We start from the raw sequence: 13729 nt of genomic DNA, 5'->3' as shown, positions 1-13729 counted from the left end.
ACACCCATGATGTTCTACTGCATATCTGGATGATATGGTTATTCATTTAGAGAAGAGGGGCTCTCACTTCCTAAAATTGCTGATTGTGCTAGAGTCTATAAGACAGTTAGGCTTGACTATAAACTTTAAGAAGAATAAACTGGACATGGTGGTTGCCAAAAACCAAGAATTTGGGATATATTATAGGAAGAGGGGTGATAAAACCATAGGTAGAAAAAAGCAGACACTATAAAAAGCTGCCCTGAACCTTCCACTAAAAGACAGGTGAAGGTTTTTCTTGGACTAGTTGGGTATTACAGAAAGCCTGTGCCTCATTTCACAACTACTACCTGTCTTTTAATAGCTCTCAATAAAGGAAAAGCTCCTGCCAAAGTGCAATGGTTTCTTGAGGCAAACATTTCATTTAACAAACTAAAAAGGATGATATGTTGTCAACATGTGTTAGTGAATCTTAATTTTACCAAATAATGTACTATATATAGCTATCCATATGGAACCCATTCCAGGTCTGGGCTGAAAAGGGTCAATAGACCAGCCTAGCTACCTGATCAACAAGTAGTAAATAAAGAATAAATGAAGACACTGGAGGTAGGTTTGGAGGCACTGCTATTCTAAGACACTCAGCGGAATGAGCACCCTATGTGCTATATCACCAGGAAGTTAAGTGATGTCAAAAGGAATTACTCAAACATTGAAAGATTGTATAGCAATCAAGTGGGATTTCTATTCTCTGAAATATTAACTTTTGGATAGGCACTTCTACATAACTGCCAATACCTTCTATAATGGATGACAAAAAGCAATGCAAAATTGTGCTGGTAGGCACTTTTTCTCCAACTTTTCAAATTACCATAACTCACAGACCTGACCTAACCAACAAAAATGTCAATACATTGTCAAGTTCTTACAGTTCTGTGCTTCTAGCCCATAAAGTGTGGTTTTGGGCTGGAAGAGGCTGTTAGTTGTGACATATCCGATGTAAATGTTTGAGTGTTTCTTTAATAGAGACTTATTTATGAAAAATTTCTACAAAATTTTAATCAGGCACTTGTATTAGCAATGAGTGCTAATTGCTTATTACTGGTGCATAAAAGAAGACTGCCTATCTAAAGGCAATTGTGAATTCAGTTTCTTACTTGGAGGAGCAGTACAAGGCCAGCAGGCACTTCCTGGAATACCCTGAAAGTGTGGAGTAAACAGTCCAGTTGGGGTACTTATAGAGCTGCAATCAGGGCATGAGCAAGGCCTACAGCCTGGACATTTGTTGAACTGCAGTTCATTGCTGAAAGGACCTGATGAAATGTAAATATTTTGTTTGCCTTCAAAGCTGAGTAGGATATGGTTTTACATTTACCTTTCTGAATTGGAAGACTACAATGTTTTGTGTGTGTGCGTGTGTGTGTGTGTGTGTGTGTGTGTGTGTGTGTGTGTGTGTGTGTGTGTGTGTGTGTGTGTGTGTGTGTGTGTGTGTGTGTGTTTTATTTGCTGCCTCGGGTGTTTCCTTGCTTTTTACAGCTATATCACTACTGTCAGTAACTGCAGTATTTTATGATGTACCATTTTCTAGAAGCTTTAAAACTAGCTGAGATGGTAATATTTTCTTGTTTGCAGGCAAAGAAACATATTTAGTTAAAGGCCCTTGGTGCATACAAATGTGACATAAAATTTGCAGTTTCATTTAACAAATGTTCTACTAAAACAATTAGCTGTTCACAAAAGAGAAAGAGAGAGAGAGAGAGAGAGACACCCACCCACAGACAGATAACTTTTATTATTTACCATTTTGGTTAGAAGAGTATAGCAACTGACATAGTATTAACTTCTAAAGGTGATGAATCCATCTCGCATGACATGTTATGATATTTCTCTTCTTTTTCAATAATTATGGAAATGTAGTATTTGTTTGCCTTTTGATTTTGTTACTTCCAAGTCTGTAGGTCTGCAGTGTGCTTGCATACATTATGCATACAGTCAATCACAGCCTCTGCACTCTTTATCTTATTAATGCTGCTAGAACATTTGCTCCAGTAGACTGTCCACAGCCTGGGCTGTATTATCTGAAACAGCATATTCTGCTGTTGGGGTGAATAATTTACAGACTGTAACTTACAGAATGTTCAGCTGTCTGTCGGCTGCCAGGATATGCCATATCACACATGCACTCAAGTCTCTCAAAAACAGGTACTATTATGACTCTGTCATAGTCCTTGTTGATTTGAGATGTACCTTTCTGAACTGTAAGAAGAGAGACATGACTGAGCTCTTGGACTCTGTGTCTTAGGCAGGTATGTCTTTAGCCTTGAGCAGCATTTTACTTTCACCTAGGATGATGCCTCAATATGAACAGAAAATGATTGACTTCAATAATTGGGTTAGTTTTTGGTGTCCTTCTAAGAGGATAATAAAGAAATAATCCCAACAATGACCTGGAACACACCAGCTTTATTGACAACAAAATGTTCCTTCGATTAAGCGCTTTCACCAGAAATTGGCTTCATTAGAGTCCGATGACCAGGTCGTTGTTGGGATTATTTATTTATTTTTTGAGTTTTTTGTTCCTGTTGGGAATCTGTTCTTGCTGCCCTTCTAAGAGGATACAGTATCTGTCAGGCTGGGATGACATGATCAACAGACCTCAATGCTTTACCAGAGATGGTTTTCATCTGTCACCCCTGGAATTTCGGCTACTGGCTAAAGCTCTTGCCACCCCCATAGTGGCTTTTTAGGCAGTATCTCAAGGACACAATTCTCGATGTAAAAACTCCATCTAAAAACAGCCTCAAGGTTATGCTGATAAACACTAGGAGTCTTAACATGAAACTGCACTCACTGGAAGCAGTCCTCACCTTGGAAGACTTAAATATTTCTGCAATCACAGAGACCTGGTTCAAGCAGTGGCAGCTGGTGACTTCAAATCAAAGTTGGGCTGCAGGACACAGCTGAATTGGTGGGGCCAATGGGAAGGGGTGCAGCCAACTAGAAAGGGGAGGAGCTATGCTCAAAACCACAAAAAACTGGAACTTTAATTAAATAGGCTGCCCTGGGTGCCAAACTGTCATTATGAGAGTCCAATCAAGACAAAATGAAGTGTAGAAGAAAAAAAATATTTCATTGCATTGGCTGCATGACAGCTTACTTAATATCTAGATGGAAACAAAAAGGTTGTGAGACATGAAAAAATAAATTACTTTTTAAATACATTACTGGAATGCCAGTCAAAATCAAGTATAAAAAAACAATCAGCACTCAACTCAAACCACTTCACCTTGCACTGCAATTCTAATTATAATTTATATTCAGCTTTATTAAAGTACCAAGTAACATGCTGAAAGTAGAAATCTCTGTGATACCCCCACTTGTAAAAATGTTTCTTATCCAAAAAAGACCTGCTGCCTGACAACAACTATCTACTTGCTTTATGGGGAAAACATAATCAAAGTAAAAAATGAAACGCAAACAAGAAACAAGTTCAAGATACATTGCTTAAATGATTATTGTACAGGTAATGGACCACACATGATAGATTGGCATTCTGTTTGATTTACATGTAAAGCCTGCAAAGATAACTGCAAGTCTCCATCAAATGTAATGAGCTTCTTAAAATAATGTAATCCTGTCCTTTATTACAAATACTGTCATATGCGTTTCAGTACCCAAGGCTTATACATTATCTAGTTATGTAAGTATTCTCTGCATGGCAACAACAGAAAGGCTTTCAATGTGGGAAATTCTTTAACAGTATACTTATTAAAGCTTACTTGCGTCTTACAATCTCAGACAAGCTTACCTGATGGTCATTAAAGCATTGCTACTTAAACACAGAGCAACAGGCACTTTCTTAGTAATAATAAGCATAAATCAACTGTATAAAAATATGGCAGAAACCAGAACATTCTGCAAAATCAAGGACAGATGAAAAGCCATTGTAGTACTTGTGTCTACCTTGGATGGGGAGATACCCTGCACATTTACACTGCATAACTGCTCCTTGCCTTGCTTGGACACATCCAGAGTCACTACATGGGGGAGTGGGGTGCAACAAGTATGTCACAATTTAAAACGTCTCTGACTGACTGTGATGGCCCTGACACATTTGTCATACCTCTCAACCTCAGAGCAAGAAATCTGGACAAAGCCATACATAGAAGTGGGACAAAGGCCCAAAAATAAGGACACTTTTTAAATATTGTGCTTATAAACTTAGAAATATAATAGAATAGTAGGTCTTGCATTAGTATGAATTTTCTGAAGGGTATGACATCTGAAACTCAAATGTCTGTCATTATTTTCTAACTTCAGTCTTTAATGATTTGCCACTAATTTGCCAAAAAACACAATTTTACGAAAAATGGACCAAAAATGTGATGCAAAAATATAAAATAGCCACACAATACAGCTGGGAACCTGTCAAAGAAGGGACACTTTTTAAATATTAGTACTGCTAACTTGAGCAGCTGTCAAAATAAAAGAATCTACATGCATTTCTGAAATAAAAGTAATCTATAACTTTGATTATTACAGTTATTTCTTAATTGTAAACCTTCCATGTTTTCTTCCAAAATTGCCATCTTGCGGCGGGATTATTAGGGGAAGAGCAACATTTTGAGCCAAAATTGGGGACAGTTGAGAGGTCTGGATATGCCTAATTCTATAAAGCAATTTATTTGCATGTACATCTCAACCTGTTAATGCAGGAAATCTGGACAAGGCCAAATATACTGGGGGAACATATAAACAGTACTAACAATTGTTGTATAAACTGACCAGATGAATCCCCTGCCCATTAACCTACATGGCTTCTCACAAAACATAATATCTCCTACAAGAATAGGTAATGCTCAACAAAAAGAAAGCACTATCGACTGGATTCTCACCAATAAAGACACACTTAATTATACCACTGGGACCCTCCCCAATGATCTTAGTGACCACCTTGTCACTTTCATCATAAAACATAAATCGACATGTGTAAACCTTCCCATAAATAGACTAGTTAGAAATAAGAAGAAATTTGTCCTAGGACAATTCCTAGCAGAACTTAAATCCTGTAACTGGTCCATGCTAAAAACACTTTCCATAGATGAGAGTGTGACATACTTTAATGACACATTCCTAAATATACTGGACTCTCAAGCACCTAACCGACTCATCAGAGCCAAGGTCCGGATAGCACCTTGGCTAACCAAAGAAACCAAATCAAAAATTAAGCTTAGAGACCAGGCCTGGGAAAAGTGGCGTACCACCAAAGCACCCCTAGATCGCATCAAATTTCAGCAGCTCAGAAACTCTACTAAAACAGATATTACCCGGGATAAAAAGAACTATTTCTGTCATCTCCAAGATAAACACCAAAATAACCCAAAGAAGTTTTGGGCAGGTTTTAATAACCTCCTTTATTCTGGGAAATCAACTACCCCTACTCCTGAAAAACTTATTGGTAAAGATCCTGAAGAAATAGCTAATACGTTTAACTCTTTTTTCACCGAGACCATTCTGTCACTAGCCAGTCAGTTACCTACTTCTTCCTCCTCCTTAACCAGTGCCACTGGCAAATCTCTACCCACCTTTAATCTTCAACCAATATCCATCTCCTATATCAGAACCCTATTAAAGAAACTCAAACCATCCACTCTATCGGCTGATCGTCTCCCAGCTGAATACCTACAAATAGCATCTGATGTTATAGCCTATCCCATCTCAATTTTGATTAACAGAACTATAACAGAGGCCACCATCCCCTCAATTTGGAAAATATCATACGTCATCCCACTTCATAAGGGAGGCTCCTCCACGGAAACATCGAACTATAGACCTATAGCAATATTGTCTCCAATAGCAAAAATTATGGAAAGGTGTGCTCACAAGCAACTCCTACACTACCTCACCCTAAACAATCTTCTGTCCAAAAGTCAACATGGTTTTCGCCCCCATCATAGTACAACCACTGCCCTCCTTTCCTTTGTTGATTCAGTAAATAGCAACCATAATAACAAATTAATTACTTCTGCTCTCTTTCTTGACTTGTCAAAAGCCTTTGACATGGTCAATCACCAACTATTGCTCCACACCCTTGAAACCCTTCACCTCGATAACTTAGCCCTATGCTGGTTTAATGCTTACCTTTCTGGTAGACAACAAGCAGTCCAGTGGCAAAGCAAGCTATCTCACTTGCTACCTAACACCATAGGAGTTCCCCAAGGCTCTATACTTGGTCCCCTTCTTTTCTCTGTATTCATAAATGATCTCCATTCAGTCATCCCCAAAGCCACCTGCATTCAATATGCAGATGACTCCACCCTGATTTGCTCTGATGTCTCTCCATAATCTCCAAGTAGTCACCCAACACTGTTTTGCTGCTGTTGAAAAATGGTTCTCTGAACGGAAACTCATCCTAAATCCAATAAAAACTAAGCTACTACTAATCTTCCCCACCTCAGCAACCCCCTTAGGGCAATACCCGCCACATTCTAATAATAGGACCTTTCACGTGCAATCCACCAACGGCACCATCATTGAGCCTGTCACCAACACCAAACTACTAGGTGTTACTATTGATCACAAGCTCAAATTTGATATGCACATTAGTCAAACCATTAAGACAGTGAACAAGAAACTTGGTTCCATGTACAGAATTAAGAACTTTCTAACTCCTAATACTAAACTAACCATTGCACGTACACACCTTCTCTCCACCCTATTGTATGCCTCCCCGGTGCTATCCTTCCTCAATAAAAATGAGCTTAACAAACTCTCAGTTGCTTATAACCATATCGCTAAATTTGTCACAGGAGCACCTTACCGTACTCATCACTGCCTTAACCTAAAGAAACCTGACTGGTTAGAATTACCCAACCTTCTCAAACTTAACCAACTTACTGAAGCATTTAAAATAATTAAGGAACCAGATAAAACCCCCTCACTGAACAAACTCTTGACCCCCTACTCCAATCTCAACTGCCTCCGATCTTCAAATAGTGTCCTGGTACAAACTACGAAATCTAATAATTCGGGTGGTGATGCTCTTTATGCCAATTCTATTGGAAAGCTTTGGAATTCCCTTCCTAATAACCTAAGACTAACCACTTCACTCAGCCATTTTAAAATTAATCTCAAATCATTCCTTAAGGCACACTGGCTATGTCCTTGTGACAATCCTGACTAATCCCATAGTCGTATACCACCCACATGCTATTATCTAAAGGTCTCTTCCCTCCTCACTTCTCTATATCCCTTCAAATGGATCTCCTCTAATCACCAAGACCTTCTCTCTGTACGTTTATTTCCTCTTGGACTGCCCTCTCCTTATATTTCTAGAGTCGATCTGTGAAAAAATTTTCATCCTTCTCCTCTGAGATTAAAATCTTAATCCTCTTGACTGCTTAACGTATCTGTATTTCTGTTTTCTTACACATCATGTACTTGTGAATTTATTAGAATGTAATTTTGTGTCTCTCTGTATTATGTATACTAAGAATGTTGCTGGATGTAAGTCTATGTATTGTTTTTTTAAATGTGGAGCTTTTCTCCCTGGGTCTCTGCTGAAAATGGATATGTATCCAGTTAGACTAACCCAGTAAACAAATGTAAAATAAAATAAAATAAATAAAATAAAATAAACTGAGACAGTTGATAGAATAACAGGTCTTGCTTTAGCATGCATTTTTCTGAAGGTTATGAAGTCTGAAACTCAATGTCTGTCATTATTAAGTGACTTAATTTCTAAATTATTTGACAGAAAACCACACATTTTATGAGGAACAAACCAAAAATAAGAAGCAAAAATCTATTAATTCTGTGAAAATCTGGACAGTTGAGAGGTATAGATCAGCCAGGGCTGTCTTTGAGTTTGCCGCCCTTCCCCCTCACAAAATCATGGTTGAATGGAGCCTCCCCCCTGCAGCCATTCCAATGAACCATTAATTGGCTATTTCACCCCATTTACCATAAACACTAATGTGTATACTGCTTTACTTCTATGATGATTTGGACTTCATTTGAAAGTTTTATTTTGCATTTTACAGCACAAACACTAAAACATCTGCTAAACAAAGTGATGCAATCTCACAATGAAAACAGACTTATTAGCATTAAAACTTTGCCCTAAAAACTCACATTCATTGAAACAGCATTGAAACCCACATTCAAAGAAATTCCATTTTTCCAGTGGTTAACTTTGGGCTGTTTTCAAATCATAGGCCCCTTGCACACGAAACATACACGTGCTCTTTGATATACCTTCCTGATTGTATTAAATTATATTCCTTGTACAATACAGTACAGTTGTTAGAGACATTTTAAATTTATTGTTTTGAACATTTTTCCAGTATACAATGAAACAAATTCCAGTAAACAAAGAAACAAACCAATAATGACAAAACTGCCCAATTCAGAACATTTCCATCATAAAAGTCTACTCAAACTTATACAGTCCACCAGTATCAGTAAATATGCACAATCTCTGAAGAAGTAAAAGTCATCTAAATAATTCCACATTAAAGAGATCTGTAACTAATGAAGAGGTTGCTGCTAGCAAACAACTTTATATTTCATTGTTTCATCTACAAATAAAGTGTCTGTTGCCATTGAGGAAAAAATTGCTAGTAATATTGTAATAGGAAATGGATGGCAAACTGATAACAGGTTCATAGTTACTAGGTATCTTCGCCAAAAAGGACTGCAGCATCCATCCCCTTTACAACACAGTACAGTATCAGCAATGCATTTATCTACTGTGGGAGTAGAACCCACAGTCTTCTGCATCAAAAGTAAGTATACTACCTATTATGCTATTACCAATGCACAGGCACTCAGCATAAGCAGCACTAAACTTTTGTTCCCCTGCAGCTCTCAGCTTTTTGTAAAATCTACTTGACACTCTGCTGTATCTCTGAACTTTGCAGCACAAGAAATCTGGAAAAAGCCAAAATTTAGAGGGGGGGGTGCAAAAGACCAAAAAACAGGGACACATTTTAAACATTGCTTATATAATGTTGGAAAGTTGCTAGAATAAAATGCTGTGTTGCCACCATACATTTTATTGCCAAGTATTGAACCCAGGACCCTGTGCAAAATAGTCAGAGCAATATACTACTATGCCAAATCCTCTGCTTTTGTGAAAGAGAGGAAGACTCAAACTTAAATGGCTACCATTTAATGAATTCAGTTCTCACCATAGTTGTCAACAACTTAGCACAAAACACCTGAAAAAAGCCAATAATGGGGGAATATAGCCCCCAAACATATTCAGTGAATTCAGTTCTCACCATAGCTCTCAGCCTTCGCACAAAAAACCTGGACAAAGCCAATAATGTGGGAATACAGTCCCAAAAATTCAGACAAACTTGAAATATCCATCTTATAAACTTAGAAAATTGCTATAATAATAGGTTTTATGTTACCATGTACTTTCTGAAGAATATGAAGTCTGAAATTCAAATGCTTGTCATTTTTATTTATTTAACATTTGTTAACCAGGAAAGTCTGACTTGGAACAAAAGCCAATTTTTAACAGAAACATGTCTTTGTAAGATGAGAGGACACCAGACTCCACACAGAAGGCACCCCAGCCAAGAATCAAACCAGGCAACCTGTAGTTGTCAGGCAACAATGCTACCACTGCACCACTGACTATGTTATGAAATGAAAATGCAGAAACCACAGATTTTATGAGGAACAGAACACATATGAGACAAAAATCTGCAAGTTTTTATAAATGGTGGTGGGTAAGGAATTCAGGCTCTTGCCACTTGGCCCCAAGGTGCAGGGTTTAAATCCTTATTCTCTACCCACCACCATGTAGCAACTGGGACATTACACACACACACACACACACACACACACACACACACACACACACACACGCACACACACACACACACACACACACACACACACACACACACACACACACACGTGCACACACACGTGCACACACACATGCACACACACATGCACACACACACAGCCAAAGCTGCTGTAAAGCAAAGTCCTTTCCACATCGAGTAATTCCCATTCTGTTCCTTTCTGCACCAAGTAAAGCCCACACTAAATCCGCTGAGTAATTCCCGTTCTGTTGTAAATCCCTTCTTTCCCGCAAGATCACCTAGTCCTTCCTGCTTGCAGACGTTGCAGTCCGATCTCCTTCCAGTTTATGCAGTTGTAACTGCATAGACTGCTGGGAAAACTTGGACTTGAATGTTGTCTTCATACTCCGGACTGCTGGTGGAGACAGTCTGGATTCTGTGCACATGCTCCAGACTGGTTCACCAGCAGTATGAATGTCGCGCATGTGCAATGTTCTGGGACTCACGTTTTTTATTTATTTTTCTCTTTTATTTTTTTGAATTTTTTTCTTTTCTTTTCTTTTCTTTTTTGTTTTATTTTACTTTTTTACAGATGGGGGGCTGCACAGCTGGGAGGGCTACAGTCCTGCAGTCCAATAGCACGAGCCGCCCCTGGGTTCAAGGCAATAGAGAGCACCTCAACCATACCGGGCTACACCTCCTTCCACACGTTCAGACCACAAACTGAAGGCATGAAATCTAAAGGAGGCAGTGTATTCATTAAAAATAAATACAGTATGATTCCCTGGAGATACTTCAGGTGCAATTAACTGTTGGTAGGACATAGTCATTGCCAGATGCAGGAGCCCCTCCATAAATAAGGAAACCCACTCTGCCTATTTGGATCTACTCAAATCTATCAAGATACAGGTTTTGGGTGACTTTAACACTCCATCCATTGACTGAGTAAATTACTTGTGCTCTAACTCATTTGCCCAAAGGTTCCTCGACTTTGTTAACTCCAATGCCCTGGACCAGCTGGTTGACACCCCCACAAGAGGTACCAACATCCTGGACTTGCTGTTTACCAATATGGTGGACCACTGTAGTACCCCCACTGTGAAGTCTACCCAGCAGTCTATGCAGTTACAACTGCATAGACTGGAAGGAGATTGGACTGCAACGTCTGCAAGTAGGAAGGACTAGGTGCTCTCGCGGGAAGGAAGGGATTTACAACAGAACGGGAATTACTCAGCAGATTTAGTGCGGCCTTTACTTGGTGCAGAAAGGAACAGAATGGGAATTACTTGATGTGGAATTACAGCAGCTTTGGCTGTGTGTGTGTGTGTGTGTGTGTGTGTGTGTGTGTGTGTGTGTGTGTGTGTGTGTGTGTGTGTGTGTGTGTGATGCCCCAGTTGCTACATGGTGATGGGTAGAGAATAAGGCTTTAAAGCGTGTACCTTGGGGCCAAGTGGCAAGAACTTGAATTCCCTACCCACCACCATTTATAAACATTTGCAGATTTTTGTCTCATATTTGTTCTGTTCCTCATAAAATCTGTGGTTTCTGTATTTTTGTTTTATAACATAGTCAGTGGTGTAGTGGTAGCGTTGTTGCCTGACAGCTACGCATTGTCTGGCTTGATTCTTGGTTGGGGTGCCTTCTGTGCAGAGTCTGGTGTCCTCTCATCTTACAAAGACATGTTTCTGTCAAAAATTGGCTTTTGTTCCAAGTCAGACTTTCCTGGTTAACAAATGTTAAATAAATAAAAATGACAAGCATTTGAATTTCAGACTTCATATTCTTCAGAAAGTACATGGAAACATAAAACCTATTATTATAGCAATTTTCTAAGTTTATAAGATGGATATTTGAAATTTCCCCCTATTTTTGGGACTGTATTCCCACATTATTGGCTTTGTTCAGGTGTTTTGTGCTAAGATGTTGACAACTATGGTGAGAACTGAATTCACTAAATGGTAGCCATTTAAGTTTGAGTCTTCCTCTCTTTCACAAAAACAGAGGATTTGGCATAGTGGTAGGTTGCTCTGACTATTTAGCACAGGGTCCTGGGTTCAATACTTGGCAGTGAAATGTATGGTGGCAACAGCATTTTATTCTAACAACTTTACAACATTATATAAGCAATGTTTAAAATGTATCCCTGTTTTTTGGTCTTTTGCCCCCCCCCCCCTCTAAATTTTGGCTTTTTCCAGATTTCTTGTGCTACAAAGTTCAGAGATACAGCTGAGTGTCAAGTAGATTTTACAAGAAGCTAAGAGCTGCAGGGGAACAAAAGTTTAGTGCTGCTTATGCATAAGTCTTTGTGTATTGGTAATAGCATAATAGGTAGTGTACTTACTTTTGATGCAGAAGACTGTGGGTTCTACTCCCACAGTAGATAAATGCATTGCTGATACTGTACTGTGTTGTAAAGGGGATGGATGCTGCAGTCCTTTTTGGCAAAGATACCTAGTAACTATGAACCTGTTATCAGTTTGCCATCCATTTCCTATTACAATATTACTAGCAATTTATTCCTCAAGAGCAACAGGCACTTTATTTGTAGATGAAACAATGAAATATAAAGTTGTTTGCTAGCAGCAACCTCTTCATTAGTTACAGACCTCTTTAATGTGGAATTATTTAGATGACTTTTACTTCTTCAGAGATTGTGCATATTTACTGATACTGGTGGACTGTATAAGTCTGAGTAGACTTTTATAATGGAAATGTTCTGAATTTGGCAGTTTTGTCATTATTGGTTTGTTTCTTTGTTTACTGGAATTTGTTTCATCGTATACTGGAAAAATGTTCAAAACAATAAATTTAAAATGCCTCTAACAACTGTACTGTATTGTACAAGGAATATAATTTAATATAATCAGGAAGGTGTATCAAAGAGCACGTGTATGTTTCGTGTGCAAGGGGCCTATGATTTGAAAATAGCCCAAAGTTAACCACTGGTAAAATGTAATTTATTTGAATGTGGGTTTCAATGCTGTTTCAATGAATGTGAGTTTCAAGGGCAAAGTTTTAATGCTAATAAGTCTGTTTTCATTGTGAGATTGCATCGTTTTGTTTAGCAGATGTTTTAGTGTTTGTGCTGTAAAATGCAAAATAAAACTTTCAAATGAAGTCCGAATCATCGTAGAAGTAAAGCAGTAAACACATTAGTGTTTATGGTAAATGGGGTGAAATAGCCAGGTAATGGTTCATTGGAATGGCTGCAGGGGGGAGGCTCCATTCAACCATGATTTTGTGAGGGGGAAGGGCGGCAAACTCAAAGACAGCCCCGGCTGAACTATAACTCTCAACTGTCCAGATTTTCACAGAATGAATAGATTTTTGCTTCTTATTTTTGGTTTGTTCCTCATAAAATGTGTGGTTTTCTGGCAAATAATTTAGAAATTAAGTCACTTAATAATGACAGACACTGAGTTTCAGACTTCATAACCTTCAGAAAAATGCATGCTAAAGCATGACCTGTTATTCTATCAACTGTCTCAGTTTATACAACAATTTTTAGTACTGTTTATATGTTCCCCCAGTATATTTGGCCTTGTCCAGATTTCCTGCATTAACAGGTTGAGATGTACATGCAAATAAATTGCTTTATAGAATTAGGCATATCCAAACCTCTCAACTGTCCCCAATTTTGGCTCAAAATGTTGCTCTTCCCCTAATAATTATTATCTATTGTAATCACTTTTGATAGATGTTAATTACTTACTTACTTGGAAAGAGTGGAAGGGGAAGCATATTCCATAATCTTGAGACAATGCACAGTACGTCAGTTATGTTTTTTCTCCTACTATTAATTTTTATTTTTAGCATTTGATGTTGGCTTCAACAGAACTAGATTAAATACTGTATTATAGACCATGCATAAATCATCATTAAATAACCTCCAAAATTCATTAGAACAACTCCCGAAACCTTCAAGT

The sequence above is a fragment of the Protopterus annectens genome, chromosome 7.part1 (genome assembly GCF_019279795.1).
Source record: "Protopterus annectens isolate FY-2018-M chromosome 7.part1, PAN1.0, whole genome shotgun sequence".
In the NCBI taxonomy this organism is placed as follows: Eukaryota; Metazoa; Chordata; order Ceratodontiformes; family Protopteridae; genus Protopterus; species Protopterus annectens.
The sequence above is the reverse complement of the archived record's forward strand: the minus strand, read 5'-3'. Positions refer to the sequence as shown.